The 21,846-nt window shown below is 51.1% G+C and overlaps 1 pseudogene; it reads right to left on the minus strand.

Annotated features, from left to right (window-relative positions):
- Positions 1–223: 223 nt before the first annotated feature.
- Positions 224–21,373, minus strand: LOC126947767 (inactive rhomboid protein 1-like; annotated as a pseudogene).
- Between the last annotated feature and the right edge of the window lie 473 nt (positions 21,374–21,846).

Consider the following 21,846-nt stretch of genomic DNA (forward strand, 5'->3'; position numbering starts at 1 on the left):
TCACGCAGTGGAACTTTTTTTTTTCTAAAACGCTCCCAGTCCATTTATTGGCCGCATGAGGTGGTCGTCAAGAGACAAGTTAGAAGATTATCACAGGAAGTAGTATAATAAATGCCCGGCAGTACGAGGAGTTCAACAGACGTGAACAAGGCACAAGAGGTCTGTCTTCAGGAAACAGGCCAGTCCCCACATGGAGCAGGTGACTCCTGTAAGCCTGTGAGGCTCAGGGTTGTTGTGTCTGGCTCTCGCCTGCTGGAGCACATGGTCCCTGGAGCCCACAGCCAGCTCGCTGGAGCTGAGCGTCCAGTTCGTACTTCTCGAAGAACTTGTCAGTGAAGGGGATGCAGGTGAGGAACACACCACTCACAGCGAACAGCATAGAAGTAGAAGAGGACCACCAGGCCAGCCAGGAGGCCCAGGAAGACCACCTGAAAGATGATGATCTGGCAGCATTTCTGGTACAGATTGAACTTGCCGAAGCTGATGTAGGGCTAGAAGGCGAAGGAGAGGAAGAGGCCACTGATGAACCCCGAGGTGTGGGCAAAGTTGTCGATCCAGGGCAGCAGCCCAAAGGTGAAGAGGAAGAGAACCACAGCCAGCAGCTTGAAGAAGGCATGCCAGGGCCACTCCAGGATCTGCCAGCTCTGGAAGAGCTCCACGAAGAGTCAGGCCAGGATGCCAAACTGGGAGCCAGCCGCAATCACCACTTCTCGGTACAGCAGGAAGATGGCACTGGCCAGGTTGCCAGTGACACCACTCAGCAGCTAGATGATGGCACCCTGCCGGCTTCTCCAGGTCCTGCAGGACTGTCATTTGGAAGCAGATGGACACCAGGCAGTGCAGGATCCTGGTGTGCAGGAAGAGGGACAGCCACAGGCGGTAGAACTGGTCAGGCACCTCAGGGTTGAGGAAAGGCAGGAGCCCACACACATCATCCATGCAGTGCACCTGAGAGCAGAGCGTGGCCTCCTCACGGAAATAGCCCATCACGAAGTCGCAGTACTCCCGAGAGGTGATCTCACACTTGCCCTTGGTGCCAATGCAGCAGGACCGCCCTGTGATGACACCGTCCATGTGAGGAAGGTTGGTGTGGTTCCTGGCACTGTTTTTGGTGCAGATCGGCCACTTGGTGATGTCTTCTGGCCATTCATGGGGGTCTTCCCAGGAGGGCTCATCACATACCCTGGGATCCTGGTGGCAGACAGAGCCAAACTGTCTCTTGTGGCTGGCAAGCTCTGGGGCGCTGGGATGGATGGGCCACGTCACCCACACTGCCAGCGTGGACGAGCACTCCTCCTCCGAGGTCTGCAGGCAGCCCGACCTGTCACTGTGCACGCAGCAGGCCGAGTGCTTCTCACACTCAGGCCCGCACCCTGAGTGAATGAAGCTATGCACCTGTGGATCCTGGCACACGCAGGGCGAAAACTTGGTGCCCAGGTGGATGAGGGCCTCCGAGCTGGGCCCGATCCAGAAATTCTCCTGCTGCACGCACTTGACGTTCTCGTAGACCCCATGGTTCCACAGCACTGAGTCCACCATTTCATGTTGTGAGAAGCCCACAGGCATGATGCCATAGATGCACCCGGCTAGAACGGTGATAAGTGAGTGCATGAAGGTGAGCCAGTAGGTGAAGAAGGGCCTGTGGTTGTCCATGTCCTCAATCTGTCGCTTGATGAAACTGTCGATGTGCTTGTGGTAGGTGCGGTTGGTGAGCTCAGCCCATACAGCTGCTTCTCCCGGGCGAAGAACTTGCACACTGGCACAGTGATGCGCTGGCCCCGCGGCGGCCCCGCGGTGCTCACCACCTCCTGTTGGAGCCGCACCTTGGGCTGGGAGGCTGTAGCGCCCTCCTGCTTCCGCTAGCCTCGCTCCAGAAGCAGCATCAGGTGGCTGTGCTCAAGCTCACTGCAGTCCAGGGCTTGTGAGGTCCTCCTGCTCCGGTGCCTTCTCCCAGTCCTTGAGTGCTGCCTCCGATGGGGACTTGAAAACTTCGTCCAGGTATGTGGACAGCTCTTCATGGAGGATACCTTCCTGGGCAAAGAAGGATATATCCAGCTCATCAGGGAAATCAGTCGTGTCCTCTGCCAGAAAGCTGGTTGGAGTGAAGTTTCAATGCTGAGCCCGGCACAAGGTGCCGTCCCTAATCGAGCGGCCTTTCATCAGTGCTACGGCTGCCCGGAAGCTCATCTTGGCCACCGACTCTCGCTTCCCACAATGGAAGTTTACATAACAATGAAAAAGAATGTGCAACATACAACAAAACGGATAAATATCAAAAACATCATGCTGAATGAAAAGGACTGGACAGTGAAAAATATACGCTGTATTATTCCATTGATAAAAAATTCAAGAACAGGTGAAAACAAACTTCCCTGTGCAGTGATACACATAAGGTGATAACACCATAAAGAACAGCCAGAGAATGATTTTCAAAAAAGGTCAGGAGGGTGGGTATCTCTGGGGGAGCAGAAGGGGGATACGATTTGAGATGAGCCCATGTGGCAGGGTAGGGGGATCTTCTAAGGGGATGGCAATGTTCTGTTTCTCAACCAGAGTGGTTATGAGGGTGTTTACTTTTCATTACTCTCTACGCTGCACCTCTACGTTAAACTCACACGTTATCATTTTAAGTAAAAGAGGAGAAAAAAGGTGCATCTGTGCCACTGCCTACAATGCTGATTCCTTATGTTTGGGCTGGGGCCTGGGATGAGCATTCTGAATATGCCTGCACCACCCCCAGGTGATTCCAGTTCACAAGGTTCTGGGGCCACACTGGGGTCTAAGACGTCTGCTGAGCACACGTGGGGTGAGGAATCCAGAAGCCAGCCTCAAATGGGTGGGCCCCACCTCTCTACCCATTGCTGGTTTTGAGTGGTGTGTGGTACCTGAGGTGGGGACCCAGCACGCCCCCAGCAGAGCAGCTGGCCCACAGGCCACCCTCAGTTGATGCCAGTCCTCTAAGGATTGTCCTGTGGGATATTCGTTTTAATAGGAGCATGCTGGGCTTACAGAGGGACTCCGGACAGGAGGGTGGGAGTTCGTCGCCAGTCACTGGAATCTCGCAGCTGAGGCTGGCAGCCTAGAGAACCCACCCTGAAGGTCGGGCCCTTTAACAAAAGGGTAGGGAGGAAGCAACTGAGGGGCTGTCATCAGGGAGGCAGCTGGCATCTGCTGGGGCATCTGCTGAGGCCCGCCCTGTCTCCCCAGAGCTTGAGGGGCAGGCCAGCAGGTGAGCAGGAGAAAAGGGGAGCTTCAGGCCCATGCTCTGTGTGAGAAGTCACAGAAGATGGCAGCTGCATGGAGGCTGTGCCCCTTTATCAGCCAGGACAGGCTTGGGCAGGTGGGTCTTGACCCCACCCCATCACCACCTAAGGTGGTGATTTGTTAATCACCTGCTAAGTGCAGGCAGCCATGGCCAGTGCTGGAAACGGGAGGACCCACCCCTGTGGGGCTCAGGACTGCTGTGTTATAAAAGGCAGTGAGTGGGTCGGGGGTGTGGTGAGAGGGTGTAGCAGGGAGCAGCTCCAGAAGGCTGAGGGCAAGGTCTGGAGATCCGTGGGAACTGGCCACACCAGGGACCCCAGGCAGATAGAAGAGACTAGGCAGGGCGTGGGGTGGGCTGACAGCACAGGCTGAGCCTTCCACAGGGCAGGCGTGGCTCTCAAAGCTTTCCTGCATTTACTCCGTCCATCCTCAGGACGGCACTGTGATGCGGGTGCTGTGAGTCCCATCTACAGATGGAGAACTGGGCCGCAGAGAGGTTAAGTAACCTGCACAAGGTTACACAGCTCATCAGCAACTGAGGCTGGATTGGAACCCACTTCATTACGCAGCCTCGCATTTGGCTTGTTTTTCCCCAAGAATGGAAAGACCAGTGAGCAAGGAAGGCAGGGAGAGGCAAGGGTGAGAGGCCTGGTGCTGGGCCACACTGGGCCGGAGGGCCATGGGAAGACTTTGAACTTGATCCTTACAGCAGTGGGGAGCCACCGACCATAGAGAGGAAGTAAGGATATCAGATACGCATTTTACAGGTGCTCGCCTGCCATGTACAGCCTGACCGTCGGGCAACACCGGCCAGTCAACAAACATGGCCTCACTGGTGCAACATTTGCCAAGCATCTTGCAGGCATCATCTTCTCTTCAGGCCGTAGGTTCCATTTTGACCCCACTGTTAGCAAGGACATCTCAAATACCAACGTATGAATTTTACCGACTTTGACGACTGTAAGGAAGCCCTGTCCTGCACGCACCCCATCAACCACTTGAACTATTGATTCATCCTCTAAAAAGCACAGTTAGGCCACTTTCAAGTTTTTCCACGTTCAGTCTTGCTTTGTTGAGATAGGTTTCATGAAGTCTTTCCTAATTAAAGTTTGTAATGAGGATTTGATTCGCCAATCCATTTCTTTGCTCGTAGCTCCTATACCAGTTGTAGACAACTTCTACCACTGTGGAGTTCCTTTTTTGCCCATTATTTTCTTCGGCTCCAATTCTCTCCCGTCAGATTTTGGCAGAATTTAATGTTGGCATGGAGATTAGATTCGTCCGTCAATTTTTAGATCAATAACTATTTTTACTGTGCACAGTTTTAGTTGATGCCAGTTTTATTTTGTGTTGATTATTTTTACTAGTGATGTTCATGATGAATTGGGTAAGAGACAAATGGTGCATGTTTCTTTCTTAGGAAACCGATGAGAAATCGAAAAATGTTTGTGAGTCAGAAAAAGAAAAGAAGACAGACAACCAAGAGAAAGAGATTCAGCAAAAGACAGAGGCTGATAGAGAGGCAGAGACAGGAAGACACAGAGATAAAGCAGAGAGAGGCACACGCAGTGATGGTTTGGCTCCTGGCCACTCAGTGGAGTCAAATGACAGTGTCCATCCTAGTGTGCTCCATTGCCCTGCTTCCTCTACAATCAAAAGCTGGACATTCCCACCTCCAGGCAGTTGCCTCAACCTGGAAGGTCCTTTCCTTCTGGACTTAGCTCAAGGTTGCTCATTCAATTGCTCAGGACAGCTTTATCAAAATAAGATAAAAGGTCACCCAGATGGTGTCCCAGCAGACATGACCTCTGGGAAGATACTGACCAACAGACAACAGCCCAGGCCCAGGTAAAACCAACTCATCCCTTGGCCTAAGCCAAGTTGCTCACATGCACCCTAGGTCCATGTGAGGCTGGGGGTCCCACTTGTGAAGTATCTAGCAGGGCACTGGCACACAGTGGATGCTTAAATAGTGCCCCTCTGCCCTGATGTCATCATGGTCCCCACCTCAATGGGCTGGCTAAGGATGATGCAAACCCTCTCAGCTCTGGCTTCACTTGCAACAGAACAGTGGCCTCATCCTTGCCCAGGGCCTGTGGGGTGAAGAGGATGTGAGCTTAAGGTCTCCTTGGTTCAGCCTTCAAGCTGGTGAGGGGTCCTCCTTTGCAGGACAGACCTCGACTCTGAGATTGAGCAGAGGCAGACTCTCATTGCCCTTCTCTTCCTGCCATCTCCATGGTGTGGAGCTCCACGTTAAGAAAGCCTCTGAGGCTGAGCCTTCGGGAAGGACTGTGGTGATCGATGAGCACTGTCATCGACAAGGGCCAGGGGAGCTTGTCTTGTGTTTCCTGCATCTTTAGTTGCTGCACTGCAAAGACCAAGAGCACAGAGACCTGGGTCTGAGCCTTAGCTACACCACCTCCAGCTAGCGACCGTGGGCAAGTCATGTCACCTCTCTGAGCCTCAGTTCTTCATCTGGGAAACAGGGATAATACCATGAGGTATTATCATGAGGGTTGTCATGAGGACTAAGAGAAGTGGTGCATACGTGGATGCTAATAAGAATTTGTGAAGGGGCTGGGTACCATGGCTCACGCCTGTAATCCTAGCATGTTGGGAGGCCAAGGCAGGAGGATCACTTGAGGTCAGGAGATCGAGACCAGCCTGGCCAACATGGTGAAACACCATCTCTACTAAAAATACAAAAATTGGCCAGGCGTAGCAGCAGGCACCTATAATTCCAGCTACTCGGGAAGCTGAAACAGGAGAATCACTTGAGCCTGGGAGGCAGAGGTTGCAGTGAACTGAGATCGTGCCACTGCATTCCAGCCTGGGCGACACAGCAAGACTCCGTCTCAGGAAAAAAAAAAAAAAAAAAAAAAAGAATTTATGAAGGAATGGGTTTTTCCTCCCTTATTTGTCAGGTGAGTCAACAGCGAGGTAGAAGAGCTGTCGTCTGAGCTGGATTATTTTCACATGTGGTGACCCACGCCAGCTGTTTTCTCTCTCTCTGGCCCTCGATTTCCTCTCCAATAAAGTGAACCTAACAGTTTCTTGTAAAAAGCTAAATACACACTTAGCATGCAACCCAGCAATCCCACTGCTAGGTATTTAGCCAAGAGAAAGGAAACACATATTCACACGACACTTGCATATCCGTGTTTAGGGCAGCTGTATCCACAGCATCCCAAACTAGAACCCACACAAATGCCCACGAACAAGTGGATGGATGAACGCTCTGAGGTACACCCGCTCCCTGGAAGAACAAGGCACTGACGCGCAACCACATGGGTGGGTCTCAAAACAGGCTGAGCCAAAGAGGCCGGAGACAAAAGATATCCACGCTGTGATTCAGTTTATATGAAACTCTTAAACACAAATCAAATACATACCAACAGCAAGATCAGTGGTGGCCTAGGTCTGGTGGGAATGTTCTAATTGTACCTTGATTGGGTTGGTGGCTACACAAATGTATACATTTGCCAAAACGTACTAAACTGTACACTAAAAATGAGTGTGTTTTATTGTATATACATTAGACTTCAACAAAGTTAATTTTTTTTTAAATGTCCCTGAGACAACCTTCTTGCAAACTTTTCAGGGCTCGTATGTGATCGGATGGGAGGATGGGCATGTAGGAACTTTGTCAGGCGGGAAAGCACTTTACAGGTGGGAGGCATTGTGGTAACTTCTATGGTTGGTACTGAAAACAGCAACTACAGCTCAACAACGCAGGTTCTACTGACAGTCTCCCACCAAGATGAGAATGCCACAGCCCTGGAGTCAGGCCCAATCAGGCTGGCGTTCAGTCTCCCACCTTCACAACCCGCTCTGCCACCTGCCTGGGGCAAAGTGGCCTTCCTCCCCCAGCCTCTGTTTCTGAAGCATTCCCCTCAGCTTGGCTCTGGGCTGAACACAAGGTGTGCCATCAACCCTTATCAAATGTTGATTTCTCCAGTATCGCATTGACCGTAAGACCAGGGCAGAGAGGAGCAGCCTCCCCAGGGCTCACAGCTCTGCAGCAGCAGAAGCAGACAGAACCCCACATCCTTCCATGCCATTCCTGGACTGGCCTCTGGGCTGTACCCAGTGCCACACGGGGTGGGGTGGTGGGGTGAGGCTGTCCATCACACGGGTAACAGGTTCCCTCTGTGGCTCTCGTGACAGTGTCTGGCAGCCTCTCCTTTCAGCATAGAGGCTGATGGCTAAGTCACCGCATGCCAGGGTACTCAGAGAACTACTGTGTCCAACACAGGACTTCATGTTGGTCCCTATGGGGCAGGGGCTGGGTCTGGTCACCTCCACACCCCAGCACCCAGAGCAGGTGTTAAGCCAACACTCATTTACAAGTGGTCCATGGAGACCACATTGTGCCAAGTCCTGTTGGCCCTAGAAGGTTCTCCTCCCTCTCCCTCTGCTAAGCCCCCATGGCCTCTCCTGCCTTCCCTGAGTGGTTTCTCCCAGCCTCAGGTGGGAAGGGGACCACACATCTTTAAACTGCCTCCTGGTGTTGGATAAGCACCTTTGCTTCCCCGTAATGGTTCGTTTATGCGTCTACTTGGCCAGGCTGGGCTGGACGTGATGGTGCACACCTGTAATCCCAGCACTTTAGGAAGCCAAGGCGGGAGGATCACTTAGGAGTTCCAGACCAGTCCTGGGTAACATAGCGAGACCTTGTCTCTACAAAAACTAAAAAAAAATTAGCCGAGTGTGGTGGCCTATGCCTGTAATTTCAACTCGAGAGACTGAGGCAGGAGGATCACTTGAGGCCGGGAGTTTGAGGCTACAGTGAGCTGAGATTGCACCGCTGTACTCCAGCCTGGACCACAGAATGAGATCCTTTCTCAAAAACAAACAAACAAGAAACCCCAAAACCCACAACTTGCCCAGGCTTTAGTGCCCAGTTGTTTGGTTGTGGCTGTGAAGGTATTTTTTAGATGTGATTACATTTAAATCAACAGACTTTTGAGTAAAGCATTTTACCCTCCACAATGTGGGTGGGCCTGATGCAACCAGTAGTGAAATTAAGAGCAAAGACTGAGATTCTCTAAAGAAGAAGGAATTGTTTTCAAGGCTGCAACATAGAGACCCTGCCTGAGCCTGCCTGGGCTGCCCTGCAGATTACTGACTGCCGGCTCCACAACTGCATGAGCCAATTCCTTTAAATCAACCTCTCTCTCTCTCTCTCTCTCTCTCCCCCTCTCTCTCTGGAGAGACATGATAGATGGATGGATAGATAGATGATAGATGGACAGACGGGCGGATGGGTGGATAGATAGATGTTCAGATGAGTGGATGGATCTATTGGTTCTCTTTCTCTGGAGAACTCTAACTAATACACTCTTGGAGCCCCACCCTCCTCATCCAAACAAACTGAGGCTCCCACAGTGGACATCAGCTGTTTCTGCCCATCCAGCATTCAGACCTCCTTTTGGTAACAGCACCCTGATTTTGCTCTGAGGAGACCCCCTCCCCCATCCCCTGTCCGTGTGATTTCCTGGCTTATGGATAAGTTGGGTAAGAGCAGCAGGTAAGACTGACTGTAGAGTGGGGTCTCCCTCCCACACCCGCGTCCATGTGGTTCACAGGGCTGACATTGCTTCCAAGATAGGCATAAGCCAGGTTTATCCAATCGGAGCAGTCCTTTCTCCAGGCCACAGTGACTGGCTGAGAGGCAAGCATGTGACCTCACACTGTCCAATGGGAGACAGCCCCAGGACTTTTGCTGGCGCCATCTGCATGTTCTTTGTCCACTGGAAGGTAGAAAAGCCAACAGCCCAGAGAAAGAGAGAAGTGAAGGATGGGAAGACCAAGCTCTGATGTTGTCCATTGAACCCCTGGATACAGCCCTTCCTGAAGCCGATATGAGCATTGAAGGTCTCTTTCTCACTTGGGCGAGTTGGGGTTGGGTTTCTACCACTTAAAACCTAACACTGCCTGCCTGCTACTGCCTTCTTGGAAAGGCGTGACAAGGAACAGGTGGTCGTGGCTCAACTGATAGAGTTTGGCCTCGCCTCTGTTTTGGATGCTGGTGTTTGCAAGCTTGGAAGCAAAGCGGAGGAGTGGGGCAACAGAGGAAAGACTGTGAGAGAGGGGAGAAGTAATGGGAAAAGGAATCCAGCAGCAGAGCTGCCAGGGAGACAGGCTAGGGGAGACGAGAGAGATAGCGATCAGGGAGCATGACGCGTTGCTCCTCGTATCTCAGGAACTCCTCAGGAAAGCCACAGTTATACTCCCGCTGCAGGGTATGAGAGTCTCACAGCTCCACTTCCACACAAATGTGCAAACACTTGGAATTGTCAAAGTTTCTAATGTCAGTCCTCCTGGCAGGTATCCCACTGTGGTTTTAATTTCCATTTTCCTCACGTGAGAAGCTATTGAGCACCTTTTCATGCATTTACTGGCTGCTTCGATCACTGCTCAAGTCACTAGCCCAATTTTCTATTGAGTTGTCTGTCTTCTTCTATAAGTGTCAAATACAGCTGCAAGGTAGGCACAGGGTGAGACCAGAGGCCACCCACAAGATTTAGGCACATCTGGATGGATCTAAAGGGGGTCTTTGCACAAATCACCAAGTCTTTCTAGCTTGGATGTTTTAGGAATCTGTGACCCTCACTCTTAGATTACAGGAAAATTAAAGCAGGAGGTGTGGAGAAGAGAGGAAGGGAGGGCCAACAGATATCTGCTTCGTGTCCAGAGCCACTTCACCTCACTGTGCCGCAGCCACCCTTGTCTTCCCTGAATATGCCAAGCTTGTTTGCGCCTCAGGACCTTTGTATTTGTGCATGCAGTTCCTTGCAGGGCTGGTTCCTTCTCATCATTCAGGAAGTCTTCCCCAAGCATCTCAGCTGAGAAGGAGTCTCCCTCCCTCTCTATCCCCTGATTCTGTTTCATTTATTTTCACTCCATGACCTAATTAGCGTGCACATCTATTTGTTGACATGTGCTTGGCTGACTTGCCCATTAGAATTTAAGATCCATCAGGGCAAGGTCCTAGTCTCTGTCGTGTTCACCACTGTGTCCTGAGGGCCTAAGGCAGTGCCTGGCACGTAGTAGCTGCACAGTAAACATTTGTTGAGTGAATGAGTGAACAAGTCTTAACAACAACCCTGTTAGGTAGACACTGACTATGTATTCATTTCCCAGAGGAAGACACTGAGACTCAGAGCAAGTGACTGAGCAGGAGTGGAACCCAGGTCTTCCCGACTCCATAGGTTGCCCTTGCTCCCCTGCCCCTCTCCAGCTTTCTTTCGGCTCTGGGGGTGGCAGTTCCATGAATTCTTACCCTGTCTTATAACTGGGTTTCCTGGCTCGTGGATGAGCTGGGTAAGAGCAGCAGAAGAGACTGACTGCAGTGGCGGGTGGTGGGGGGGGATTTGGGGGGCTGGGAGCCCTGTGATGAGGCCAGTGCATGAACCAGATGCAGGGCAAGTTTACAAACCTAGGCCCACCTCAGTGGTGAAACCATCACAAGAGATGTCTCGAGAGGTGTCCTGAAAGCCTCCTAGTCCAACCCCCAGCCAGAACAGGAACGCTTTTGACAGCAACCTTGATCAGGGCCCACCACCTCCCAGGGCAGTCCAGTCCAGTCTTGCCCAGGTCCAAGGGGAGCACAAGTTACTGGGGCCTTCCTTGACCAGAGCTCAGCTGGGAGGCCAGGAGGCTGGGAGGCTGGGAGGCTGGGAGGCTGGGAGTCCAGGAGGGAAAGCCCAGTGCCTCCTAACTGGGAATTCTGAGCACTGCTGGATGTGTGGCAAGAAATTAGGTTAAAGGAAGAATAATCAGCTCATTAACCCCTTGCCAGACTCCACATGCTCACAGACACCTGCTTCTAAGCTACGCTGCTGACTGTCACTGTCTGCCGGGATCTGGGTGGAGTGGTACAAGTGAGATATTTTATTTATATGTCATGCATATTTATTAGGAAGAGGTAAATAAATTAGCTGCCTGCCATCTGCAACCACCAGTGTACGCCAAGTTCCTTCCCTCCTCCTCCACCCTGGGAGGGGCCACACCAGCAAAGCCCAAAACTTGTGAAAAGGAGGGTCTCCTTTCTAGTCAGATTTCCTCCATAGTTTCAGCAGTCCTAGAATTAGAATTTTTCCAAGAGGAAATGGATGCCAGTTGCTATCCTAGGCCACTTGCCAATATCTCATCTTCCCAGCAACCCTGAAAGGTGGGTTGACAAAGACACTCTGGTTCAGAGAGGTCAGGTCACTTGCCCAGGGTCACACAGCAGGTGAGGGGAGTAGCTCAGCTCAAGTCATGGAGGCCCAGGGACTTCTGTGACAAGCCAGACAGAAAAGCTGGACCAGGAGGTGACTGCATTCTTGCTCTGGCACTAGTTTCTGTGGGGTCCAGGCTGGTCCCATAACTCTCTTGGCCCTTCTGTGTTGAAAGGGAAAATAAAACACGACAGAACAGAATCCACGTGGGGCTGTGTGGAGAATCAAGTCACCATTCGTCCAAATCCTGAGTGTCCTTCAAGCCCACTGTGGAGGCTCCTGACTCTGCGAAGGGGCCACATGACCCCATTGCTGCCCCCATGCTTGCTGCGTGACTCTGTGCATATCAGTGGACCTCTTGGAGCCTCAGTTTCCTCCTCTGTAACATGGAAAAACAACTTTCGGGGAAGAGGTGCTGGCTACAAGGAAGAGGATTTCGCTGTGTGGAAATCCTTGTAAAACACGTGTCCAGTGGGAGGTGGGCAGCAGGCTGGGACCACGGACTATGGGCAGAGGAGGGGCTCCAGAATGCCCAATGGTGCTGCAGAGACCAGAGAGGGGCCATGACTTGCCCAGGCTCGCACAGCAATTAGAACTGTTGGGAGCCCTAGAACACCTGCCTCTCAGACTGCAGAGGAGGATCCCAGAGCACTGAGCCTAGATCTGAATCTCTTATGAAGCACCCGTACATCTCCTCTGGAATCACTCCTGCCCGCAGCCCATAGCGAGGCAGCCCACTCCTGCCTCACTGCCTCACTGCATCTGCCTCCCTACAGGGTCTTTTCATTAAATTAAGTGCAGAATCAAATGCAATTGCTGTCGGTTTTCCCCAAGGGGCCACCTGCCACCTCTTTCCAGGATGCCTGTGGGGCCAGGACTGAGGCAAGGCACTCACACACCCCCAAACAAATATTATGGAGTTGTGTTGTTGTTGTTGTTGTTGTTGTTGTTGTTGTTGTTTGAGACAGAGTCTCGCTCTGTTGCCGAGGCTGGAGTGCAGTGGCACGATCTCAGCTCATTGCAACCTCCGCCTCCCAGGTTCAAACGATTCTCCTGTCTCCCAAGTAGCTGGGACTACAGGCGCCCGCCACCATGCCCAGCTAATTTTTGTATTTTTAGTAGAGACAGGTTTCACCATACTGACCAGGCTGGTCTGAAACTCCTGACCTCGTGATCCACCTGCCTCAGCTTCCCAAAGTGCTGGGATTACAGGCATGAGCCACCACGCCCGGCCATATTATGGAGATTTCAACAAAAAATATTATTTTTAAAGGTATTTGATTTAATACCTTTGAACCTGATGTTAGTGAGCCCCCATGGGGCCCACACAGCCTCCCCATAGCTCTGGGAGGTAGAATTGGCCCATTTCACACATAAAGGACAGTTCAGAGCAGACACAGGCCAATTGGGCCCCCACTTCTGGGACCGAGGCAGCTGGAGGGGAAAGGGACTGCAGCTGTGCAGAGCCACCTTGTCCTAGGGTGACTGTCAGGGGAAACAGGCATGAGCTGCAAGGAGGAGGCAGGCTAGGCTTGAAGGAGACCAGAGAGCAGCTCCAGTGAACTCTGCACAGCAAGCAAACCTCAGCCCCCCAGCTTCCTTCAGGAGGAATATACACAGCTAGCTCAACCAAGCACCCACTGCATACCAGGCACTGACCGTCACACTGGCTCATTTAATTCTCACCACCTCTCCAGCAGAAAGGTACCATTTTTATTCCATTTTACAGATGAGGAAATGGAGGTCCCTTCAGCTTAAAGACGACAGAGTCAGAGGGCACAGCAGGTGCAAGGTCTCAGGAATGAGAAATCAGGTCCCACATAAGCCCCCCCCACCCCCCCACCCCCATACGCCCCCACCCCCCGCTTAAAGCACTATAAAGGTTTCCCATAATGCTCAGAAGAAACCCATATTTCTTCCATCGGCCTGGCACTCCTGCTGAGCCCTCTGCCCTTACACCATTTCACTCTTCGGCTTTCTCACGGTATGGCAACCACACTGGCCTCTGTTCTTCAAACACACCAGGTGCACTCTTGCCCCAGGGCCTTTGCTCCTGTGGTCCCCTCCACCTGAACCACTCTTCTTCCAGGTCTTCCCTTGGCTGGGCCCCACACAAATGTCACCTCCTCTAGAAGGCCCTCCCTGACTACCCCATCAACTTCTATCATTCATCCCCTTGCCCTGTCCTCCAACCAGCACTTCTTCCCCCAGTGAACTCTTATTTGTCCCATTTCTGGTCCATCTTCTCTGCTCCACAAGAACAAAGACTCAGTCCTATTCACTACTGTACCCCAGCACTTAGTGACTGGCATGTATGAGTTAAACAGTTGTAGAATGAATGAATGAAAGGAGAAACAAGGACTCCATCTGCGGGGCTGGGTGCCAGGGCCAGGAGGCAGGCAGGAGAGGCAGCAAATGCCTGGATTCAGGCGATGGTGACAACAGCCCTGCCCTCGCCATGAACACTGGTTCCCTGATTCAAAGGTGCTGGGGTTAGGGGCACTTCCCAGAGGAAGCGGGAGGCCTCATGGAATGTGGAGAGGGATAAATGGCCTAGAACATGAGGAATAGCCATACTCCAGGAGATTATGTGGCCCTTAAAACTGACAAGTGTAAGAAATAACATCTGCGGGGGGAAAGCCTACATGAATTGCATGATAGGCTGATGGCAGCCCCAGGAAAGGTGAGTTTTACTGCAGCCTTATTTAAAAAGCCCAGTGCTGGCTGGGCACGATGGCTCACGCCTGTAATCCCAGCACTTTGGGAGGCCGAGGCGGGCAGATCACAAGCTCAGGAGATCGAGACCAGCCTGGCTAACACGGTGAAACCCCGTCTCTACTAAAAATACAAAAAAATTAGCTGGGCGTGGTGGCGGGCGCCTGTAGTCCCAGCTACTCGGGAGGCCGAGGCAGGTGGATCACAATCTCAGGAGATCGAGACCATCCTGGCTAACACGGTGAAACCCCGTCTCTACTAAAAATACAAAAAAATTAGCCGGGCGAGGTGGCGGGCGCCTGTAGTCCCAGCTACTCGGGAGGCTGAGGCAGGAGAATGGCGTGAACCCTGGAGGCGGAGCTTGCAGTGAGCCGAGATCGTGCCACTGCACTCCAGCCTGGGCGACAGAGGAGACTCCGTCTCAAAAAAAAACAAACAAACAAAAAGCCCAGTGCTGAGACAACCTTGATGTCCAACCATGGGGGAGCAAGTAAATAAACCGTGCCTGGAATGACCACTCCATGACGCATGCTGCAACTCAAGGGCTTTTAATAATCCAGGGAAATACTGATCCTGTAAAGCCAGGTGAAGAAAAAACAAAACATAAAATAATGTGTGTGGTATGACAGCAACAAAAAATAAATGATAGATAAAAGACTGAAAGGAAACATACCAGAGTGGCCCTGGGGAGGGGGCAGGTGGAGGATGATTTTCATTTTCTTCTTGGTCTTTATTTTCAAAATAGTCTATATTTAACAACAATTACATGCTTAATCTGAGAAAAAGTCATTTCATTTAAGAGGATTTATTTTCTTAAAGATTGCCAGAAGCCAGAGAAATATGTCCATATCAGTTCTGTATGCAGAAGGGGGTCCATTGCACGGCAATTGTCTTTGTTTATTGATGTTGCTGTGCTTAATTACTAAAACTAGTTTAAATGTCCAACAAACATCTTAATGGTTTTATAAAATTAGAAATGTAGAAAAAGGAGGAACCATGAAACTGGCCAACAGGAAGGTCGAGAGTCCAATCCTAGCTCAGGCACTAAGTTAGGCAAAACCCTTCTCTTTTAGGCTGAGGTGGGTGGATCACCTGAGGTCAGGAGTTTGAGACCAGCCTGGCCAACACAGTGGCATAGTGAAACCCCGTCTCTACTAAAAATACAAAAATTAGCCAGGCATGGTAGCAGGCACCTATAGTCCCAGCTACTAGGGAGGCTGAGGCAGGAGAATTGCTTGAACCTGGGAGGCGGAGGTTGCAGTGAGCCAAGATTGTGCCACTGCACTCCAGCGTGGGTGACAGAGTGAGATGCCATCTCCAAAAAAACCCAAAACAAAACAAACAAACAAACCTTCTTTTTTCTGGGCCTCAATCTTTTCATCTGCAAAATGGGGCTAACCATCCCTGCCTCCCATTGTTTGGTAGGATTGCGGCCTCTACAGAAAGGGCTGTGCCTGTGCCCAGCATATGGTAGGTGCTCAGTAAATGCCAGGTGCTCTTTGCCCTCCAAGACCCCAGCTCAGGGTCCTTCCAACTACTATACTCCCAACAGGTAGGCAGGGCTCCTCCTCAAACCTTTTCAGTCTTGCACTCCATCTGTAAAAAATGTGCATTCTTCTGCAGTGACATATCCATATGACTCATAAAGTATCCATATATTACTATATTTGTATATCATGCACATTATACAACATACGCAAAAAGAGAAACAAATTAAACTGTGAGAGAAAATAAATGTAAATGGAAGTTCTCCATATTTGTTCCCAACCTCCTCCTCAGGAGACTCTCCTGGGCATGGCTCACGCACCCCACTTGGGAGACCGCTAGCTGTGTCTGGGAGTTCCTGGAGGGCAGAGTTCACCGAGGTCTTAGTCACTGCTCTGTTCCCAAAAAACTGTTGGCACTCAGTCAAGAGTTGTTTAGTGAGCTCTGTGGCTCAGTCTGGGTGGCCTCTCCTGGGACCCTGGAGACCACTGATGTGCACCCTCCTGGGGCCTAGCCTCACTGTAAAATACAGCTGCACCCACCCGCCTGCCCTCCGGGACTCCCACCAGCCCAGATCCAGCTGCCCACAAAGCCCTGGATATAAATCTTGAGGCTCAGTTCCGTCAGTACAGAAGGCAAGCAGTGAATTTAAGGCTCCAGGGTCTCCAGCAGGAAAGCTTCCTGGGGGAATTCATTTTTCACCCTAGAATAAATTACCGTCCCTGGATGACAGAGGGGAAGCATTTGCTCATTTGGTTGAAAAGTGGTTGTTTGAAGGGCCCCCCCACACCTCCCACACAGGAGATTCCCCAGCAAGCTTCTAGTTGGCTCCCAGCTTCTAGGACTATCCATCCAGGGACCTCCAAGACAGGGGCCTCATGACGGGCCCCCTCACACCCAGCCCCCGAAAACCTGCCTCCATCCTTCTCCTCCAGGCTGTGGTCTCCACCCCACTGAGCAGAGGCCTGGGGCTAAACAGAAGCCGCCTACTCACTCCGCTCCTTGAACAAGCTAAGCCATCTCAAGTCTTTATCCCTTTTGCAAACTCACACAAATCCTAAGTGGGAGCATAAACTGGAACAGCCTTCTTGGGGAGCTATGCAGCACTGGGTGCGGGACACGTCCTATTTCCTTAGCTGGAGGATGGGTGCACTGGGGATGTCTTCATGTTGCTCTTTAAAAAATACGAATGTACCCATCACTCTTCGTTGTGTACAATATACCTTGTGATAAAACAGCAAAGTGTAGAAGTGCATGATAGTACACAACTCTTTGTGTAAAAAGGAAGAAATGTATTCACAGTTGCTTCTATAGGCATAGAAGAAATTTCTAGAAGGATAGTCTAGAAATGGATGATAGTGGTTGCCTACCACGGGAGACGGGGGCACTAGGCAGGTGGAAGACAGGGGTTGGAGAAAGGTTCTTCGTGGATGTGTTTTGAGGTTTTTTTACCTGCACAATGTGACTGAGTTCTCAGGCCAATCCTCTATAGACAGTCGGTTTATTCCTTTTTAAAATTTTATTAACACTGCAACAAACGTCCTTATTCATATAGTGTGTCTGCGATAGGTTTTTCCCTAGAGTAGATACTTGGAGAAGGAATGGCTGGGTCAAAGAGTGTCGGCACTTGCCATAGCGACAGGTAACTGTCAAACTACCCTCCATGATAGCTCTACCCACTTATTGTAGATGTCAGCCTCTACTTCCCCCACAATCCCACCAACACTACAGACTACACTTTGTTATTTTGGTTTTTTTGTTTTTTTTTTTTTGAGGCGGAGTCTCTCTTTCTTAGTGCAGTGGCCGGATCTCGGCTCACTGCAAGCTCCGCCTCCCGGGTTTCCGCCATTCTCCTGCCTCAGCCTCCCGAGTAGCTGGGACTACAGGCATGAACCACCACACCTGGCGACTTTTTGTATTTTTTGTAGAGATGAGGTCTCACTGTGTTACCCCGGCTGGTCTCAGACTCCTAGGTTCATGTGATCCTCCTGCCTCACCTCCCAAAGTGGTGGGATTACAGGGGTGAGCCACCACACCCAGCTAAACACCATGAATTTTTAAATTTCCCATTAAAATTGATATTGCACGTGGCTTTTATGAATGTTTTCCTAATGCTAACAGGATAATCCCCGAGAAGGTGAGGCTGGCCTTCTTTCAGCCCTTTCTGGCCGTCTGTGTTTCCTCTTCTAATCACTGCCTGCTCAGGCCTGTTCCCAGGCTCCTGGATGCTTACTTTTCTTACTGACTTGCAGATCTTTGTATACTCAGAATATCATTCTTTATCTGGGATGCAGGTTGTAAATACCACTCCTCCTCATCTGTGTCTTGTCTTTAAAACTTCTGAATGATTTCTTTTGTTATACAAAACATTTTACTTTTTATTTTCCAATTTTTCAATCCTTTTCTTCATCACATCTGCATTTGGACTTTTTCTCTCATCTGATAAGGCTGATGCCCGGCCTTGCGGGGTTATTACAAGGAGTAGAGAGAGAATGAATAAGGCTCCCAGAAATGCTGAGCAAATATTCCTAACATAGCAAGGATGGTCATTTCAGAGGTCACCCGGCCTCCACTTGCTTCTCTCCCTCTAATAGCCAGCAGGAGCTTTCTGAAGATGTCACTCTTGCTTGAAAACCTTTCAACTCCCTAATGAGGATGAAGCTCAAATTCATCTAGCGAGTGAGTTCAAAGTCTCAAACACAAAGGACTCTACCAGCTGAGCAGGTGATTAAGTGTATAAAGGGGCTGGGTGGAGAGTATGACAATGTGCCCCTTGGGGGGAAGCAAAAATGCAAACCCAGGGTTGCCTGATCTTCCAAAGAAAGCACTAAATCTATATTTTTGCATGCGAACGTCCTCCCCCATTGAAAACTTACTGGTAACTGATTATTTTTTAAGCCACTGTTAGAGTCAAACAAGACCCACCTGTGAGCCAGATGTGGCTATTTCTGCCCTCAACAATCTGGCTCCAACCTACCTCTGCAGAGTTGTCCCTCCACATGTGCACCTCACACAGCTGACAGGCCAGTCACACCACTCAGATGTGGGCACAGCACACTTCTCTCCACTCTGTGCTTTTGCACATGCTGACCTCTCTGCCTTAAATACCTTTCCCTGCTTTCCTTCTGGCCAACTCCCACTTGCTCTTGAAAACCCAGGTCAAATATCAACTCCAATTCCCCAGCCCCAGACAGAATTCCACGCTCCTTCCCTGAGTGCCCCATCACTCCCGTGGTATTAATACTCCCTGTATGATCTTGAGCATCACACTTCCAGGAGGAAGCTGCCTGGGGACACAGAAAGAGCCTTGGCTTGACAGAAAGACATTCCTAGGCTGAAATTCCTGCTCTGCCACTTCCCAGCAGCGCATCTTTGGGCAAGTGACTTAACCTCTCTGTGCTTCAGTTTCTCAATTGTGAGATGGAAATAATCAGACCTATGCTAAGTCAGGTTTCTGGGAAGATAAATGAAATTATGTAAAAGAAGTATCTAGAATGCAATAGGGGCTTAATAATGGTTTATGCAATGAAAGAACAAATGGAATAAAGAATGAATATTTCCTCAGAGTTCTATAGACTCAGCACATGGAAAAGTTAGCTAACTTTCTGGAAGGGAGCCTGGGGTATTAGCCAAACCGTGCCTCTTGCCTTCTTTTCCAACCTCCTGATTTCAGAGAAAGCTGTGGGCCCTCTATCTCCCAGTGCCATGCACCCTGAGGACCCTCTGGGGGTACAGCCATTCAAGGGCAAGGACTACACAGGAATGAGTCCCAGTAGGTAAACTGAGGCAGACCAGATGTCAAGAAAAGGAGAGAGGAGATGTGAGCACCTGGTGCCCAGGAGGCACATCAAGAGGAAGGGAAGAAGCAGCAGCCCCTCGGGCCTCTGTATCCACATCTGTCTGCTCTGTGAGATCTGGGACTTTGTCTATCTACTTCAGCTCTGTATTCTCATGTCTGGCACATAGTAGATACCAAAAGAAGTGTGCTGATTGAATGGATGACTTTAAATAATGTGAATAAGGCTGCTCAGTAAAATGTAAATGGCCGTGCGAATGCATCCAGCAGCTCCACAGAGAGGGGCATCTCTGCCATCTCCACACTCAGGCCTGTCCTAGCTGCTCCCAGGCTGGGTCCCTGAGCTTAGCTCAGAGTTGGGGTAGGGTTCAGAGGAAGGATGACAGGTAGGACCATGCACAAGTAGGTGCCTGAGAGGCTGATGATCCATGGGGCCTTCCAGGGCTCACAGGCTCCACAGCTCCCACCCCGCAAGGTGCCGTCCAAGTTTAAAGAGCCCCGAGGCTGAGTCTCCTGCCAGCAGACCTGCATGGACAGGCTCTGGATCTCCAGCTGGTAAAGGAGAGGGGGAAGGAGAGAGGGTGGGAGGCCATCAGGCCCTGGGAAGCCCCTTCAAACAATCGACCCCACACACTCCACTGAAGAAACTGGGCTCAGAGAGGCGAGAACTTGCCCAAGGTCACCTACCAGGATGTGAACCCATGTTTAGCTCTCCTCACAGTTTGGGCTCTTTTCACTAAATCCAGCTGGCCAGATATTCGGAGCCCCAATTCCCAGCACCGGCGGGGGTGTTCGACGTCAGACGTGAAGCTCTGGGTTTCCAGGCACCCAACAAGCCACTCTTCCCCGACTCCTCGTGGTGGCCTAGCACAAGAATAGGCTGCTGCCTCCATTTCCCCATCTGCCATCTAGTGTCTTGCTTGACCCTGTTCTTTGGAATTCTGGCCCCAAAACCCCATGGTCCTGGTTCTTGGCCAGGATCCTCCTCCCAGAGCAAAAGCATGGAGCCACAATGCTGCTGCTGTGTGACTAGCATCCTCTTCCCAGACTGAGGACTTGGAGCCACAAGGCTACCACCATCTGACTCGTGCCCTTCTCCCAGAACAAGGACATGGAGCCACAATGCTGCCGCCATCTAACTTGAGTATTACCTGCTCCACTGGTCGCACCCCTGCCTGGTACACCCATTGGCCAGGACCAGCCTGGTGTCGCCACATACATGTGGACACTGCTGGGGACTAATGTCATCCCCAACCCAGCCCAGCCTCCCTGGATTTCCCCAGCTGCTGGGGTCTCAGCCCAGCACAGCTCGGGTGCCAAGCTCCTGACACCCATCTGCCCCTCAGTCCAACCTGGGGAGCACAGTAATTGTCTCTGCTTTTGGCTTACATCTTGAGAGAATATTATTTATATTATGGAGAAAAAAAATTCCTGAGATAAATACTTGCTCCAAAAGCCACTCCGACCTTCCTCTGACTCAGTGTCTCGTCTGGCTTCTCAGAGACAGGCCTAGGGGCCTCCCCACTGGGCCACAAACATGACTGATCCTCATGGCTCCCACTTCTGGCAACTCAAGAATCAGACGAGAACAACTTACCACCATTTGCTGTGTGCATCACCAAGCCTCATTCAGTCCTGGCCAGTGGACAGGAGGCATCACACAAACCAATGACACAGTCACCATGTGGGTCCAGGGCTCCTACAGTTCTCCCAAGATGACCCTGAACATGGGTTTTGTGTGAGAAACCAGCAATGATGTCACCCCATGGTTCACAAGGCGCAGGCCAGCCTCCCTTCTCACAGCTCGGGTGCGCTGCAGGTTGGCAACATCCCCCATGCTCTGGAGGCTAAAGGCATCGAGGTTCCTCGAGAGGGATGCTACCGGCATTTGGGGTGGAGAGTTCTTTGGGCAGGACTGTCCTGGATATGCCAGAGACGTAACATCTCTGGTACCCTCCTACTAAAGGCCAGCAGCCCTGCTGTGATTGTGACAACACAAAGATACCCCCATCCAGGCCCACATAGTTGAGAGCTACGCGCTAGCCCAACCTTTCAAACCACATCCCCAATGAAAGCTCATCCAGGCTCTATTTGCATGACCCTGACGGTGGGGGACTCACCCCTCTCAAAGACCCCAGCCCCTCCATAGCCACCTGTGACCAGCAGAAAGCCTTTTGCTGCAGTTGCTGCCTCCCTGTGACTCCTCTGCTGGCGAGACGCAGCCCTGCCTTTTGGGGGCCTAGACCTGCCTATCTCTGTGCCTGGAATGGCCCTGAAGAGACCTGGTCTCCCCAGCCCTCAAGTACTGCTCTGAGCCCTCCCAGGACAGGTGCTCTGTCTCTCTGCCTCTGACTCTGGTAT

This window comes from Macaca thibetana, chromosome 2, assembly GCF_024542745.1.
Source record: "Macaca thibetana thibetana isolate TM-01 chromosome 2, ASM2454274v1, whole genome shotgun sequence".
NCBI classification, from domain to species: Eukaryota; Metazoa; Chordata; class Mammalia; order Primates; family Cercopithecidae; genus Macaca; species Macaca thibetana.